Here is a 17,651-nt window from a genome sequence, read left to right on the forward strand (position 1 = left end):
ACCTTTGGCAGCAAAATATGACCTTATTTTAATGACAAATGTGTAATAATACTGCTAATTTACATTTTTATTTAATGTATGCATACACAATGAATGTAAGCCTGCTAATTGATCAAATGATAGAATATGTAGACTTAGTTATATATATATATAATTAAATAATAATAATTAAAAGCGCTTTTATTTTGAGGGTGAAAAAAAGGCAATTTTAGCGCTGCCTACATTGTATGATGATTTTTAAAGTTGTTTATCTGTTTTCCTACCCTAAACCAAAAATCAAGTTAAAATCAGATATGGACGGAAGATACCCTGATTGAGAAAACTGCGCTGCTGTCATTTCCACGCTATTAACTGTAATTAAAAAAAGAGAGATCAGGTGAAAATGACAATGTCTGGGTGGGGGGGTAGGGGGATGGGTGAAGGAAAACCGAAAAGAAAAAGATCAGAAATTTCCTCTGAGGCACATATGTTCATTGTTGGAAAACAAATAGTGCATATGCATATTTCAATGTCCAATACAAGTCTAAAGTGCCCATAATTGAAGAAAAAAATAATACATTTCTGTTCTTGACAGATGCTTGCTCAATCGAATTCCAATACAGCACACAAATCACTCGCTCTGAACGCTTGCCTGGTTAATATGCATTGGCACAATTTACAAACACTGGCAAGCTGAAAAGGTGAAGTAGTTCATTTAATGATTAAAGCCCCAATCAAACATATGTTACACCACAATTACTCTGCAGTGAACCAAAGCTGAGCAATGCAGCACAAATCTCCTGACAACATCCTTCATGTTTTTTTTTTTTTTTTTTACCAAACACATTTTTCCACACCCTCTAGCTGCAATAAATTAGCATTAACAAACCCAAGATGGAATGTATTGACCATAATTTATTAGAACCAGGGACACCATTCATTTGATATGATGGCATATGAGCTATTTTTAGGGAGAAATCATTAAAATTTAATGATTTAATTTAATAATCATTTTAAGCATACATATTTATGTTACTAGTAGGCTATTTTATGTACTTTTCAAAAGACAAAAAGCAAATACTTAAGTAAAAAAAGTTCTTGCACATGTGCATTTTAAGTGCATCCTGCATTATTGTTTGAATTTTAAAAGCGAAATGACACAATAAACAGTACATGTGAGAGCTGTTCGGGTTGAATGTGATATGAATTAAGGGTGGATAGAAAATGAATGATTAGAATATATGTCTTTGTATTGAGCTCTCCTTGCAGACTCGATTTAATTCAATTCATGTTTATTTCTATAGCGCTTTTACTATGTAGATAGTGTCAAAGCAGCTTAACTTAGAAGTTTTAGTGAATTGAAACTGTATCAGTCCATTTTTGTTTAGAGTTCAGTTCAGTGTGATTTAAATTTTACTGCTGGAAGTCCAAACACTGAAGAGCAAATTCATTGATGCGCACCTTCACAAGTCCCAAATCAAGCAAGCCAGTGATGACAATGGCGAGGAACAAAACTTCACCAATTGATGAAAGTGAAGGGAAAAAAAACTTGAGAGAAACCAGGCTTAGTTGGGCATGCCATTTCTCCACTGGCCTAACTTCTTGTGCAGAGCTGCAGTCTAGGCAGACTGCATGCAAATTCAAATACAAAGAAATGTAGCTGCACTAGTGAAGTGTAATAGTGAAGTCATAAACAAGCGATTCATAAGAGTTGGTTCTTTATGTGAATTGAAACCCATATAGACTTTCACAAACAAATGATTCTTATGAGCTGGATCTTTTGTTACAAAAAGACCTGCAAGTATTACAATACTGATACTGAAGTGGCTTGAGAAAATTACTGTTGAATTTGGCAATAGTCAATCAAAAGTTCAAAACATATATGACAGGATTCTGGGCGATGCGGCAAAATTGCTGAAGAACGCATATTGAGAAACAGATTTTGTGTCATGTGCTCTCCCATCTATTGTCTAGTCCCACCCTCCTTGTTAGCCCATTATTAGTTTATTTAGTTCACCTGTTTGTTTGTTTGTTTGTTTGCTCTTCTTATAGTCTCCTCTTGTCTGCTGTTCTGTGCCAGTGTGCCAGTTCACCTTGTCCTGCCTGTCCTGTCACGTCCAGCCCTGCTCTTCCCTGCCAGCCAAGTTTGTTTGATTATCTGCGCTTATGTTACCCTGTTTTTATTATTCCCGAGGTTTCCATAATCCTGCCCAGTCAATAAGCATATCAGGAGATCCGAGATCAGGTAGGTCTCGAGAGCTCCCCCTTTAGAAAAGGGAGAAAAAGGAGGAGATAGGGTGGAAGGGGGTATTCTTCCAAACGAAGATAGAGCAGTAGGAAGAAAATGATCCATTTATAGTAAACTAGGATCACTCTGATTGGATTATTACAGATTACAGATGAGCGGCCAGTCGTGCTCAATCATGTCTTGTGCTCCTCTCGAAATTAGTTTATGAAACTTCACTTAAAACGCATGTTTTAGTTTGGACATAAACTGGGTCTTAGATGATGGTGATCAAACTGAGGTAAAAAAAAAACTACTTGTAATCACATCACTGAATGTCATAAACAAGATGCGTTTGTGATTGCAGTAACACGAAGATTGGTCCACTGACAAAGTTTGGCATATACTGTATATTTTGCTCTTTTTTTGGCACAGTGCAATAAGCCTAACATCAGCAAGGGTCTTCAGTGTTTCTCTAAAAGCATTACGTGTCGTTGCGTGGGTGAAATAAGAATGAGAAATCTGTGATGCAACAATTTGTTTTCTGCCAATAGGACTTTCTCCCACATCTGTCATTAAAATAAGTTCACATTTGTATGCCTTTACACATTGTTGATAGAGGTCACGAGGTTAGATGCGCTCCATGTTTCTGCTCATTTTTCAGCTAAATGAAGTCTTTCAGGGTAAGCGTAAGTAACATATTCTTGGGGGATGCAAAAGCAAATCAATCACATTATGGGTACAGCACTTCATGCGTGTTTATGTATCCACCAGAGATCTTGCCATATTTCTCTCTCAATGACCGGATAATCATCGCTGAGTGTGAAGCATCTCCCCTCGTGTTTGTGTCTGAATTGCCTGTATTGCCTTACATTGGATCAGTCCTTATCACCACCAATCTGACATCTGTGCCAGATGCCTGACCGTGGTTAAAACGTCATAACAGCACTCTTGAGGGTCGTACATCTCCAGGCTGCGGAGAAGTGTGTTTTCTGTCGCCCTCAGCTCTGTGTGTGTGTGTGTAACCGCGCTGATGAACTCTGATCCCTCCGCTGGGAGTTCAGAGTGAAGAAACCTTGAGGTGTTATTCCTCAACGCTTGCAGGAGTTTGCGTGTGTTTTAAAAGGTGTTACTCTTTAATGCGTTAGGGAGTTGCTAAACTTTGTTCCTGAACCCTGATTTAAACCTTTGTAATCTTCCGTAATTACGGAAATATGTGCATGCTGTCTCAGCTGGAGATGTGTGGTACTGTGGTTGTGAATGTGAACTTGTGGTCAGCATGGGGAGAGATGTTGAACAGGGTGGAGTGTGGTGACGACATGTGTTTAGACCCCATCGCTCTTGGCGACGACTGATAGCAGAGCGATGAACATGTACCAGAAGGCCGTTGGGCTCTACATGATATGTCCATGCAGATATTTCTGTGTGTCACTGATATCTGATTACAACCAATTAGCTTCTGGTGTCTCAATGTTTATGTTTGTGTTGTACACTACCTGACAAAAGTCATGTTGCTTTTCCAAGTTTTAGGAACAGCAAATAATAACTTAACTTCTAGTTGATCATTTGGAATTAGAAGGCGCTTATATGAAAGGCGAAGTCCTCTAGATTATGCTTATTTTACCAGAATAAAATATGATCATGCCTTGATTTTTAATTATTTAATTAGTACAGTAAGGTTTGACTTTGCTGAGGCAAAAGTCTTGTCACTTAACAGAAATAATATATAGAATATAAAGACATGGTGCAGTGGGAAAATAATTAATATTGAGCTTGGGTGACTGCATCCATACATCTCTGTAATGACGGAAATAACCTATTAATAAAGTCGTCTTGAATGGCAAAGAAAATATTCTTATCAGGACTCTTTGGATTTGGATCTTACCCCAGACATGTTCAATAATGTTCATTACTGGTGACTGGGCTGGCCAATCCTGGTGCACCTTGACCTTTTTTGATTTCAGGAACTTTGATGTGGAGGCTGAAGTATGAAGAGCGCTTTCCTGCTAAAGAATTTGTCCTCTCCTGTGGTTTGTAATGTAATGAGCAGCAAAAATGTCTTGATACCTCAGGCTGTTGATGTTGCCATCTGCTCTGCAGATCTCTCGTATGCCCCCATACTGAACGTAACCCCAAACCATGATTTTTCCTTCACCAAACTTGACTGATTTCTGTAAGAATTTTGGGTCCATGCAGGTTCCAATGGGCCTTCTGCAAGATTTGTAAAGATTGGGATGCAGTTCAACATTTAAAATACCAAGTAAAACAATAGCACAGTGATATAACACAGCACAAGAATGTAGTACCCAGCTCGGTAACTAAGTACATTGAAAAAATGACTCAAAGATGATTTCTTGGATTTAATACTTTTTTTAGTTAAGTGGTTGTAAACTATTTATTTGGGTTGAATTTAAACAAACAAATTAAGTTGAACATTAATAAATTAAATTACTTTGTTTAAATTCAACCCATATAAATTGTTTGCAACAATTTTGCAGTTCCTTGATCATTTTGTTGGAATGAGAGTATATTTCATAGCCATATCAACCTACAAAATCTTTTCATTTTCATGGTGCATGATGTAACTACAGAAGAGTCAAGCTTCAAATAGAAATTCATCAAATTATCTTTTTTTTTTTTTTTTTGAGCAAAATACTAATGGTCCGATTCAATGATTTATGATGCGCTAAGTTACAAGTGCTCCCACCAGACTAGAGATCGACTGAATGGATGAAAAAATAGCTAAACTAATCTGTTTAACCCTAGGTGACTTGTAAAATTAGCCTATTTCCCTCCAAAAAGTGTAGTGTTCTTTTAAGGCTTTTTGTTTTTCCTAAGTACAAAAATAACCAGGGGATTCTTGTCCCAAATGTGCAGTTTGTTAGAGGTCAGTAACCGGATTAGAAAATAATTTTAATAAGCTGAAAGTACTGTATATGTGACATCATCAAAAAGGCATCCTGAAGGTCATACGGTGCTGCAGCTAAATGAATGTATTGCTGTTAAAATTGTGATACCTGTCATCATTTTATAACCTAAATTAAGCTCAAACTTGATTTGGATTTTGAATTTGATTTAGATGCCCGGCTGATTGCCTGCAATATAAGCTTAATTATTTAATCACTGAAGCATTACCATGTTCATTTCTAGGCTCATTTCAAAGGAATCAATCATAGATCATGGGGTTTTCTTCGCCTGCTTTGTTTTATTATTATTAATTTTCATTTCACTGTCTGGCGTTGAACACTGTCCCAACAGCAGGATTCTATCTTTCCCTTTCTTCTTGTTTGCCTATTAATATCATCACAGCAGCTCAGATCCACATAAACTTTTACATTCGGCTCTTTTAATAGCTGCCATTTCTTTTATGCTTTGACATTATTTTCCATAAGCTGTAATAACTAAAAAAAAAAAAGCGTCAAAAGAAAATTCTGCTCGGAAACCCAAAAGAATTTGCAATTGTTTTCATGTGACACTACAGAGGGTGTCTGGGTGAGCTGTAAGCTATTCTTAAGTGTTTTTTATTTCAAATTACAGATCCTGCAAGGAGACGCAATGGCAAAGTGAGCTGTGAATGGGCGGAGAACAGCCAGGACTCTGGCTCTGACCTGAGGGGAAAAGCACGGCCCTGCCAAGAACACAAAGAGTTTGAAATGACAGTGACTGTGCTGAGCAATCCCACATTAAACACATAAGCCTGTTTGCTTGGAGGAAAAATGGATTGCCTCTGTGAGATCAAAACTCCAGTCTCCTGATGCATGAGGTGATTTGCATTTGTATACTGAGTGTTTGGGGCCTTGTTAGCTCTTAGACATATGTGTAAAGATTGTACACACATTTGTAAGTCATAGTTCATCCAAAAAATGAAGATGTGCTAGTAATTTACACACTCTCAGGCCTGCCAAGGTGTAGATGGCCTTTTTTCTTCAGTTATGCATAGCTGACTCACGAAATGCAAGTAAAGGGAGAGGTTATACAAAATGCATGTTTTTTTATTATTATTTAGTACTGTTCTAAGATATTTTAGACAAAATATGTTTACATGTGGTTCACTGTACTAAAAATATAGCTAAAATTATTACCCCATGCAAAAGTCTACATACCCTTGATTTTTATAATCTTATGATCTACGAGTGTTTTTTTTGTTTGTTTGACTTGTGATAGTTTTTTTTTATGAGTCTCTTGTTTGTTCTGATCAGTTAACTGACTTCTGTTCTTTTGAAAAATTCACCATGTCTTCAGTTTTCCAGCATCTTCTGCAGATTATTTCTCACTGACGATGATCAAGGGACTCAAACTGTTAAACAAAGGTTTAAACCCTCCAGAAGGAAACATCAGGCATTAAGAAGGGGTTACAACTTTTAGAATCTGAAGATCAGGGTAAATTGCCCTTATTTTGTCATTTGGAAAGCATGCAAGTATCTTGTTATTTCTGAAAGGCAGTGCTGAAAAAAAGAAGAAGATATTTCATATTTCAAAATCTTTATCCCGTTTAAACGTTTTCACCCGTCAGTTCTTAATGTCTCGTGTTTCTTTCTGGAGCATCAATGAGGGTTTTTACACCTTTTTTAGCAGTGTTTGACATACCTGCTGTTGTTTTAAAACATCTGTGCTCATCTGGTCGACAGAAAAACTGCACACTTTAATTTTAGTGTTGTAATGCTATTATTTCAGTGTACAATTAGCTATTTCTATATGTTAGTGCAGCATGCATGCATGCTCAATTGAGCTTCTCTTTAACATATTTACTACTGGTGGGGTTAAAAAATCAAAAAAGAATCGCAACAACATTGAGCAATCAATTCTCGGTCTGGAGTCGATAGATTCCAGAAGTTGAAATCAGGATCAATTCCAAAAGGTTTTGAATAAAACCAACCCAGTCTCATTCTGAAAGCGTACTGCTATAGAGTATATATATATCTGGAGAGCGCCAAATACAACCTAGGTGGTACTTTTTTTTACATTTTATGCTTTTGCGAATCCACTAGAGGTCAATGTGTACGATTTTTGAGATCACAGGTGCCATTCACACCTGCTTTTCTCATGTAAATCCACCAGAAGCCGCTGTTAACTGACTGATTGACTGAACCACCCTCCTTCCCTAAACCAAACCAATAGTGTTTTTAAAAGCACTGATTGACCCGCCACCCACTTCCCTAAACCCAACCAATGGTTTTAAAAGGCAATCCAGAAAAAGAAAAGCCCTTGTCTGATCTTTACCAAGTTTTCAGATTTTACCACATTCTTCACCCTGTTATTTACTTGTTTTATTTTTTGGCTTTTGTTTTTGTCTTACCCACTTTCTGTAACCATTCTTTGCCAGACTCGAACTTCGTCTTCATGGTCAACTCCTCACTGCGTCTCAAGTCCGCCAACATACATGAAAACTACTGGAAAACTGGTGGCAGCGGGAAAGCCATCCATGTAGAGGTAAGCGGTCAGCTGTTAAGCGCGAAAAGGAACGTCATTATACCAGCCCGTAGCGTTCGTTTTAAAGATGAAATGCAGCCATACATACTTCTGGCTACATAATTTGTGATCTCCAGAAATGTATATAGGGCTACGTTTTCAGAATGAACCTATTTTGCATAAAACAGCCCTACTTAATAAATGCCCCTCAACATACAGTATAACCAAGAGCAATGGGTATTTATTTTGATTTGTATATGTGTTGTTTGACCAGCAAAGTCCTGGTACTCGTTGACTTGTATTATATATATATATTATATACCAAGCTAAAAAAATTATTATTCTCTTGAAGAAAAAAAAACTCACCTACAGCTTGAATGGCCTAAAGATAGCTCTAACACTGATCACTCATGCCTGTAAAATACAGCGAACTGCTTTTAACAGAAGTGATGCACTTGACTCAGCTTTACCGGGGTCTTCATAATGCTTCCTTTCCTCCAGTTTAAATCAGTCTCTTTCCACCCCCCGGTATAATGATTGTGGTATTGAGTGTCTAAATTGCAGCGTAATGAGAAGGCTGGAGGTGCAGTAGATCTGCATTCATTTTGGTGGAATTATTTGGCCTCAGCCTCAAAGACAAGTTCACATTTTACGAGAGACTCTGGCACGGGCCTCTGGGGTCTAGTACAGGACTGCTGTTGTTGTTTTGTAACAATGTGGGTGTGATTCCCCAGAGCAGTTTGACTTCTGAGAGTGAGAGAGATGAGAATGCTCTGGAGCATGCAGAGTAGTTAATGTAAGCCATGTTGGGGTAAGAGTTATTTGTTTATGAGTGTGACTGTGTTGGTAACCTGATATTAGTGTGATTCAATACTAGAAAAATTAGCATGTTCGTTAATTCTAAGAAGGCAGGAAATCCTTTGCATTACATCACTAATGTCTGCTGTCATCCTCCCTCAGGCTCAGCGGACATGTGTTTTTAACATGCGTTTGAATGGTAAGGCATCTCTGAGGTTTAAGACTCCAGCATTATGGGCGTTTTGGGGTGAGTGTGTGTCGGAAGATGGTGTAAGCCTATAAATGGCAAGTAATGGTCAAAACAAGAGACATTGTACAAGAATGTGTCACACTCACACTCTCAAAGGGTTTTGTTGTCCTGGTTTGTTTCATCCTTAAGATACTGGTTTACAAACCCTAAATATAGGTACTTATCAGATTCAACAGGAATAAGCAGACAGTCTACTAATACTCAACTGGACCATCAGAATAAAGTGTTACCGATATTTATGCTTGTTGCATTGATATTTCAGTCTAACCAACTAGAGTTTTTTTTTTTAAGAACACAAAGACCCATCTTTTCTGTGGGTTCAGATTCACTTTTTTTTAAATGATCCACACTAGCAAAGAAATTGCAACAGAGTTAAATTTGAATAAAGGCCAATCTGACACTTTTGAACACAATGTTCAGCTAAGATCAATTTCCATCAGACTGAATCAATTAATCATGATAAAAAAATTGTTTAGGTGAAATATGTTCAGTTGCATTATCCAATTCAAGCCCCACATTATTTATTGTATTGACAGAAAATGAGATTGTCATACACTCACACACTTATGTTTACATGCACTTTTACAAGTTTGAGTTATTGTTTTGCAGTTAAAAAAAATGGACTCGTCCAGTTTGTGGCACACACTAGTTTCAATACAAAAGACAGAAAACGAGTTTGTCATATTCTCAAACTTTTAGACCAACTGTACACACATTTAGAAGTTGCATTTCAGTGAGACTAAAGCAATTGTTTGTCTTGTTAATTGTAAAAATGTGAAGAGCTGAAAAGTCAGAAAACTCATCCAACCTGTAATTTTCAATACAAATGACAGTAAATGAGTTTGTCAGACTCCCATACTCTCAAACTGTGTGCGTTTGTTTGCATTTCTTCAAAAGGTGTGATTTCAGTCAAACTGAAGCAATCAGTAATCATTTCTAAAAATGTAAACACTACTGAAATTGGTATTGTTTTTGCTAAACCGACAAACCATAGACGCCACACACTCTATAGAAAATGTCAGTTTTGTGAACTCCAAAAGTCTAAACCAGTTCATTTATCCAACATGTTGGCATATATAACCATTAATCAAGGTCATACGAGGTTCTGACCTCCTGCTAAACTTCTCATGTAAAACGATAACAGCATCTGCGATGCTTTGCTCTTCGAAAAATTTCAACAATCAAATTCGCCAAATCCACAAGCAGTAGAGCCAGGCAGTTCTCACTGTACTTCCCAAACCGCAGGAACAAGCAGGTCCCTTGACTGCTCTGCATCTCTTGTCCTGACATCTCTATCCCACCCAGGCCTCCAACCAAACCCCAAGCGGTTACGGCAGCTCTGTGTTCCCTTCTTGTTGTACAGTGAATGAAATAACAGTTTTAAATCGCCCACAGATCTCCGGGGAGTGACCAAATCTGTGGATACCCAGACCCTGGACTGGAGAATGTGGGTGAAGAGGTTGTGAAATGTCTCAATAGAGTTGTTTTAAATGCTTGGAAAATTCATATAATCTCTTTGCTTACCTTGTAAAACCAGGCTTGGCACCTCAGCGCTAATGAGAAGTGACATTTGTGTTGTGTCAAGTTGAAGGTGGATGCGTAAAGGAGAGAAAAGAGTTTATGTGGAGATTAAAGTTGATCCTTTAAGTGCAGCTGCCTGAACGGAGGTGCTTTATCACTATTGAAGCTGGCTGGCGCTAATGCTGCATCCACTGTCTTTCAGTAAAAGTGTAAAGACTCCAGGTCTGTCTGACAAAAGCTGGACTCTAAGTTACTCAACACATGTGAGCTTCTCTTCCTAGAACTGAACCTGAGGGTGAAGGTCTTCCTGAACAGTTTTTATATTATTGTTTGGACATTTAAAGCGATGGTAGGGAGAAAGTGCAGAACAAGATCAGGAAATGGTATGAGTGAGATTCATATTGTGTGTGTGATGCTTGCTGTGGATTAAGACCACCAATCTTTGGCTTTGACTTTAAATGTGATATTGGCATCTTTTTATGTCTGAAAACATATGAATGGCTATGCTATTTAGGAATGAAATTAGAATGTTATTAATGAATAGCTAAATGAATCTTATTGTTTTTAGCTTCACATTATTTTAGTATGGGTGACACGGTGGCGCCTCACAGCAAGAAGGTCGCTGATTTGAGCCCCGGCTGGGTCAGTTGGCATTTCTGTGTGGACTGTGCATATTCTCCAGGTGTTTACATGGGTGTCCTCCGGGTGCTTCCGTTTCCCCCACAGTCCAAAGACATGTGCTGTAGGTGAATTGGGTAGGCTAAATTATCTGTAGTGTATGTGTGTATGTCCTTGTACTCCAGATTGGGGGTTGAGCATTGGGCTAACAACTCACCTCATAAAAACTAGATGTTATGAAACACCAATATGGTGTGGCTAAATATCAACTTCTATATAAATGGCCCTGGGAGTAAGTATTATTTTAGTATTAAATATACTGTATACTATAGGTATTTAATTACTACACTATTACTATAATGATGGTTTTATAATTAAACTATAATTAAAATGGTGTTTTATTAATTACTTTTTATTACTAAGGTGGTGTTTATAGAGGTTCATTTTTGTTTTAAAAGGCACAAGGCACACTACGTAACATTACACTACTACACTACTCCAGCATCTTTGACCTGTGAAAACAGAGCAGTTTGAAAATGATAAATACCAAGTTTTAGTTTTGAACCACTGATGTTTCACTTTGGTATAGACAGACTGAAACACAGACTTTTGAAAAAAGCTATCCACAATCACTTTCTGATAGTCTTTTATAGTATTGACCTGATTTATCAAGACCACTCATATAACCATAACACAACTGGTAGAATGCATGTGCGAATGTTGGCAAAATATGCACATGACCAGTGAGTGTGAATAGTCAGATATCACATGTTTTAGGTTGGTTTAGTGTTCGTTTTTCTGAAACAAAGTAAAATGCATGTCTGCATGAGGAGTGTTTTCATTCTAAAACACAATTTTAAAATGAAACACACTACTGTAAATGGCATCTACTTAGCTGTTTTTGTCATTTTATTAGTTTATTTGTTAATTTTTATTTATTTAGATCCATTTGTTGTTTACTTCTTTTTTTTCAGTTTTGATATATTTTACATAAATTTTAACCTTCAAAGTGTTGTTTTTGAGTTTAAGGTTTTCATATAATAGTTACATTTTATTTCATTTCAACTTTAATTCAGTGAAAAAGTTTGTAACTTTAGTTAAAACACTGTTGTGCTTTTATGGTGCTTTTTTGACAGCATCTGGCAAATATTCTAAACTCCTTTACTTTATAAATCACAGAAAAACAGGTTCATAATGAGGTCAAGGTAAATTAATATTAATTTTAGGTCAACCATCGTTTTAAGCACTAAGCTTATAGTAATAATAATAATAATAATAATAATAATAATAATAATAATAATAATAATAATAATTCCTTACATTTCTATAGCATTTTTTGGACACTCAAAGCACTTTACAAATTTTTGACTGGAATTTCCCCATTAACCACCAGTGTACAGCATCCATCTGGATGACACAACAACTGCCATATTGCACCAGACCACACACCAATGGATTGGTGGAGAGGAGACAGAGTGATGAAGCCAATTAGCATATGGGGATGGTTAGAAGTCCATGATGGACAGAGACCAGTGGGCAAATTGGCCCATGTTCAGCCCCTACTCTTTTTCAAAGGACATCCTGGGATTTATAATGACCACAGAGTCAGGACCTCGATTTAACGTCTGAATCGAAAGACAACACTCACTGAGCAGTATAGAGTCCCCGTCAAAATACTGGGGTGTTAGGACCTACATAGACCGCAGGTTATGTACCCTCTGCTGGACTCACTAACGCCTCTTTTGACAGCAAGCTTTGTCATGTGGTTTCCCATTAAGGTACTGACCGGGTGCAGTCCTGCTTAGCTTCATGTGAGAGTTGCAGAGAGCTAGCTGCAGGCTAAAAGTGCTTGGCTATGTTGTGATGGACAACCAGAGGTTCAAATGTGCAGTAAATGTAAGCGGTCACAGTTCTAAACAATGATTATGAATATAGCTCTGTTGTGGATCTTTGGTTGACACATAAACTCTTAACAATACTGTCCACAAGACACTTAAAGGAGTCACAGTTGTAAATTTGAGAAGAGCAATAGTCACACACACACACACACACACACACACAAAGACAGATGTCCAACAAGAAACCATTAAAATGGCCGTCTTATCCTCTTTTATCATGATGGCATGTTTCTTTAAAAACAAGTGTGACCTCATGCTCGTCACTGCATGAAGACCAGGACAGTGCTGTCACAAAGACAGGAACCACTGCAGGGGTTCATAGGACAGCCGTGAGTCACTGTAATCAACACACACACACACAACACACACTCTGCCATGATCTCACCTTCAAGACCATACAAGAGGCGCCGATGCACTTGTTATTTAGGTTGTTATGGCAATAACAAAAGTGTGCTGTCGTTCCGGATCAGAATGACTCTTTCTTCTGTGGAACACAAAATAAGAAATTCTGAGAAATGAAAATTACATGCAAATTTTGACTGAAGCTCTCAAGCGTAAAAGCACTATACACTAAACAATAAAGTGCAGCTCTCATGGCTTGCAGAGTATTCTAAAGCCATATAATAGTTTTAAGTGAAAAATAGATTACAACAATCTATACAGTGATGATCAACTTCAGTTAGTGAATTAAATAGCACATGTGATTACTGAAACAAGCACTCAGATCTCTTTTGTGAACTGAGACAACTGATTTGTTAAAGAAGAGGTGTCCAAACTATTTCAAATGAAGGGCCAAAAACCAAATATCTTCGAGAGTCATGGACCAAAGGTAAATATACCAAACTATATTACATTAAAGTTGTCATGGTTAATTTCCTAATTATCCATAATATTTCTAAATAAATAGAAAACATTATTTTAAATCGTATTAACTAACTTACTGCGATGAAAACATAAGCAATCACATTTATAGCACAGTGAATTGAAACATTTAATTTCAGTGTTAGATTTTAACAAGAAAAACAAACAAACATAAGGTTACATTTAATTTGAATTGACAATCTTGAAACCGTCCCCATCATTCTCCCTCTGTTCACCGATGGGATGGCGGGCCAAACCAAAGATTACCATAGGCCAACTTTGGCCCGCAGGCCTTAGTTTGGGCATCTTTGCCTTAAAGCAACAGCTCAAAAAAAAAACAGCTTCAAAATGTATAAATACTCACCACACTCCAAAAAAACAGTGGGTCATTTTAACCCAATTATTGTTCAAATATGGACTGTCCCAACATAGGGTTAAAATTTTGATTTACGCTTTTAACCCAGTGGTTGGGTTGTTCATATTTATCCAAATTTTGGTTGAAATGACTGTACAACATATCAAAAGAAAATCAATAGTGACGCATGATATACTGTAATGCTGTACTCACACTTGTGTGTTGCGACACTGCTGTCAGATCTAATGTAGTCGGCACTTAATCATCTTTGTTTTTTGTCTCACTAAAAACCCTGAATCAATGTTTTGTTAAAAAAAATGAACAAGTCTTTCTACTATGTATTCCAATCAATTAATTGCTGGAACAATCCTGTCTTAGGAGTAGGCGTTCATTGCGTCACATTGAACCAAATCTAAAAGCCATTTTGGCATCTTGGTTTCAAAGAAATGTTTTTCTGACTAAAGGACGTTTTGATTTCTTAAACTTCCAAAACAAGAGGTTTTTATAGTTCAATAACCTGTCATATGTTAAAAGATTTCTCAAATGCATGTCTTCTTTGAAGAATTTGAACCAAACCATTTCATTTACTGTTTATTTTGATTCTGTGGACAAAACAAAGATGGAGAATTGTGAAGAAAGAAAAAAAGAAAAAAAGTCATACAGATGGGCAATGACAACAATAGCCCCTTTCACACATTGATACAGCTAAATATCCAGAAAATTTCCGGAATGACTTTACTGGTAAATTCGAAAAAGTGCTATTCAAACAGGCAAGGATGTTCTGGAATTTTTCCAGAAAAGACCATTCACACATCCATTCCAAAATACCATTAAATTCTGACATCATTAACAAGATATGATTTCGAAACGGCTGCGCTTGTATTTGTCTGGCTTTTGTTGATGGTTTCACTTTTATTTAAAACTTTAGCATTCATGCAGCTGCTCTGTCCCAGAGCCATCCCAAGGCAGAAGCGTGAACCACAGCTAAATGTTTACACATTTGACTACATTACAAATTTTGTGTATGGATAAGTATTGTGAACAACTTTGATGAAAACATACGAAGGAACACTTTCGCATGTCGAGAAGTACATAAAATGCGTGTGTGCTGGTGCTCACCGGAGCAGTCCTTCACGTGCATGTGTGTCAAGCAACTGAAGCAGAGCTTGAAGGTAAACAAACAGCGGGTTATCATAAGCATTGTATCAATTATTTTTTACACAGTTGGCATCAAGAAGGAACATAGGAACGTTATCTGACTAACAGCTAGCAGCTAAATGTGTATGGAAAAAATATTCAAAGGCTTTTTAAAAGTTCACACTTAGCTGATGATTGATTATAAAGCTTATTTGGCATGCTGTCCCAGGAGAGAGCCCTGAGCTCATAAGATCCTCGAGCCCGAGGCTCCCTCCTGTTTGCAAGGCGAGAGGCGGGAGTTTGAGCTCAGGTAGATCTCGAGAACTCCCCTGCTGTAGTAGCTAATGAACAGATAGTGATTGCTCTTAAGAGATAACTACATACTAGGAGCATGTCTATGATGCCGATTTTGATTAGTCAATTAACTTAAGTTGAATGTTTTTGGACGGTGGCAGGAAACCAGGGAACCCAAGGGAAACCCACGTGAACACAGGAGAATGTGTAAACTCCGCACAGAAATGTCGGCTGGCTTGGTAAGGACTAGAACCAGTGACGTTCTTGCTGTGAGGCAACAGTGCTAACCACTGGGCCACCGTGCCACCCATCTAGGAAAGGAGGAGGAGTAGGGGTGGAAGGGGGGATTCTTCAAAACGAAGATGTTATATGGAACTTATGGTATTTATAGTGGCTTAGGAATCATCTTATTGGTGAATCATAAATTGGATAATGCGGGGCCAGCCGCAAGCAATCATAAGCACATGATCCTCTCGAATTTATAAATAAACTTCACTTATTGTCATAAACAGCGTGGATGTGAATGCGTCTGAATGTTCTGGTTGGCTGGAGTAGGCATCTCACGTCAGCGCGTTTTAATCTTGAAGGCGCTCTTTCCAGCAATTTTCCTTCTGCGATCACACAGAGCATCATTCGAGCAAATTACGGTAATGCTACAACTTATCTTTCTGGAAAATTTTCGGAACAAATTTACTGGTATTTTCAAAAAGGGCCTGTTCACACTTGACCCTTTTCTGGAAATTTGATGGTAAGGTCTGTATGTGTGAAAGGGGCTTATGACTGAATTTGAATTGGTAGACATGTCATCAATATGTGTGTTTTTCAGTTTCAAAATCCTTTAAATGTTAGAATACTTGTATGATGTTCTTTTTCAGGCCTAAAAGTCCCGAATCATTGATGTGTTGGAAAAACCCAACCAGCATTTCACCATTTGTGCTAGACGGAAGAAAGAAAGCCATTCGGGTTTGGAATTCAAGTTTTTGGTTGAACTGTTCCTTTAATATGCTATAGTTAAAAGAAAAGCAGATATGTAAAACAAAAGTCTCTTTGAAAAGTGTCTATTGGCTGCAGCTGCATGGAGACGGAATGGCTTAGTAACACACACACACAGATGCCATCATATGTGCTGTGTTTGTATGTGAACGATCATTTTAAACACGAACAGAACAAGTAAATCACAAGCCAGTTTGACGTTTTCCTCGACTCTGTTGACCGTCATGTGTCCATTTCTCCTAAAAATTCTTTTGGGAAGTCCCTCTGCAAAGGCAGAGGCACAAGAGAGAGGAAAGAGCAGATCACTAAACGAGTGTGGTACTTCCCCATCCCTCTCTCTCTCTCCATAACTGTAAATGTGTGCAGCTGTGCCTGGATGGGAAACAGCAGTATTCTGAGGAATGGAGAGATGAAGGGAAGACACATGTTAGAGTAATCTCTTCGTCTCTCCCCATGAGTTACGAGCTCGCTTTCTTTCGCTCGTTCTCTCTTTCTTGCATTGAAGTCACAAAAATGGGAGGGTTTCTTGAGGTGAGACCGAAGAAATATGAATTCAACATCCTTCAGAGGCTTTGGAAGGAATCAGATTTATTTATGCTTGATACTTCCAAAATAGCATGTGATTATTATTACTATCCTTCATCTGGAGCAGTTTGGAGTGCTACTTTTAAACATCTCTGGCATGTAGCTCCAGTCCTCTGGGAAACAGATTACAGTAGAAAGCGAGCGAAGGAGAGTGATGCTCGTTGATGACATCACATCAGACATATAAATAACCTGCTTGCCGTGAACGTTTTTCTGCCAGTTTAATGTTTTTGGACACCCCTCATTTCTGCCCTTGTAAAAAGAGCGAGCAAGGAGGAGCGCTTTTGCTCGCCTCTTACATCTTACGGTTAGCTCATGGTCTGCCATGTTTGATCACATCCTGGCAGGGCGCAGCGCTAAGCATGTTGCTCGCAGGTGTTTCGCATTTTTGCACACGGTGTTGCGTTTATGGCTCTCTAAGACATCTCCCTCACTCCCTCTGTCTGAGGTTTCAGTGGAAATCAATGTGTCATCTGTAGTGATGGGCATATGGATGTTATTCTTAGGGCTGAGCAACATCGTAGCGCCCCCTAGTGGACCAAATCTTTAATCCAGGAGGATTACATCAAGATTAGATCTTCAGATGTAAGATACATGGATGAGTCCTGATTAAAAGATGTCTTCGTCGTCTTCTGCCCTGCAGTGGCATCTCATGAAGCCTGGCATTAATTATAGTCTACAGCTTGATACATTATTTAATGAGGAGAACGGAGAAAGCCATTCTACTCA

The 17,651-nt window shown here is 37.9% G+C and overlaps 1 long non-coding RNA gene across 1 annotated transcript in view; it reads left to right on the top strand.

Moving 5' to 3' along the window:
- Positions 1-17,651, top strand: part of LOC130240193 (uncharacterized) — a 42,859-nt gene that overhangs the window by 12,926 nt on the left and 12,282 nt on the right. The window contains exons 2-3 of the long non-coding RNA XR_008838739.1: positions 5,741-5,966; positions 7,527-7,633. This is a non-coding gene — a long non-coding RNA (uncharacterized LOC130240193). The remainder of the gene's footprint in view (positions 1-5,740; positions 5,967-7,526; positions 7,634-17,651) is intronic.

The sequence above is a fragment of the Danio aesculapii genome, chromosome 13 (genome assembly GCF_903798145.1).
Source record: "Danio aesculapii chromosome 13, fDanAes4.1, whole genome shotgun sequence".
NCBI classification, from domain to species: domain Eukaryota; kingdom Metazoa; phylum Chordata; class Actinopteri; order Cypriniformes; family Danionidae; genus Danio; species Danio aesculapii.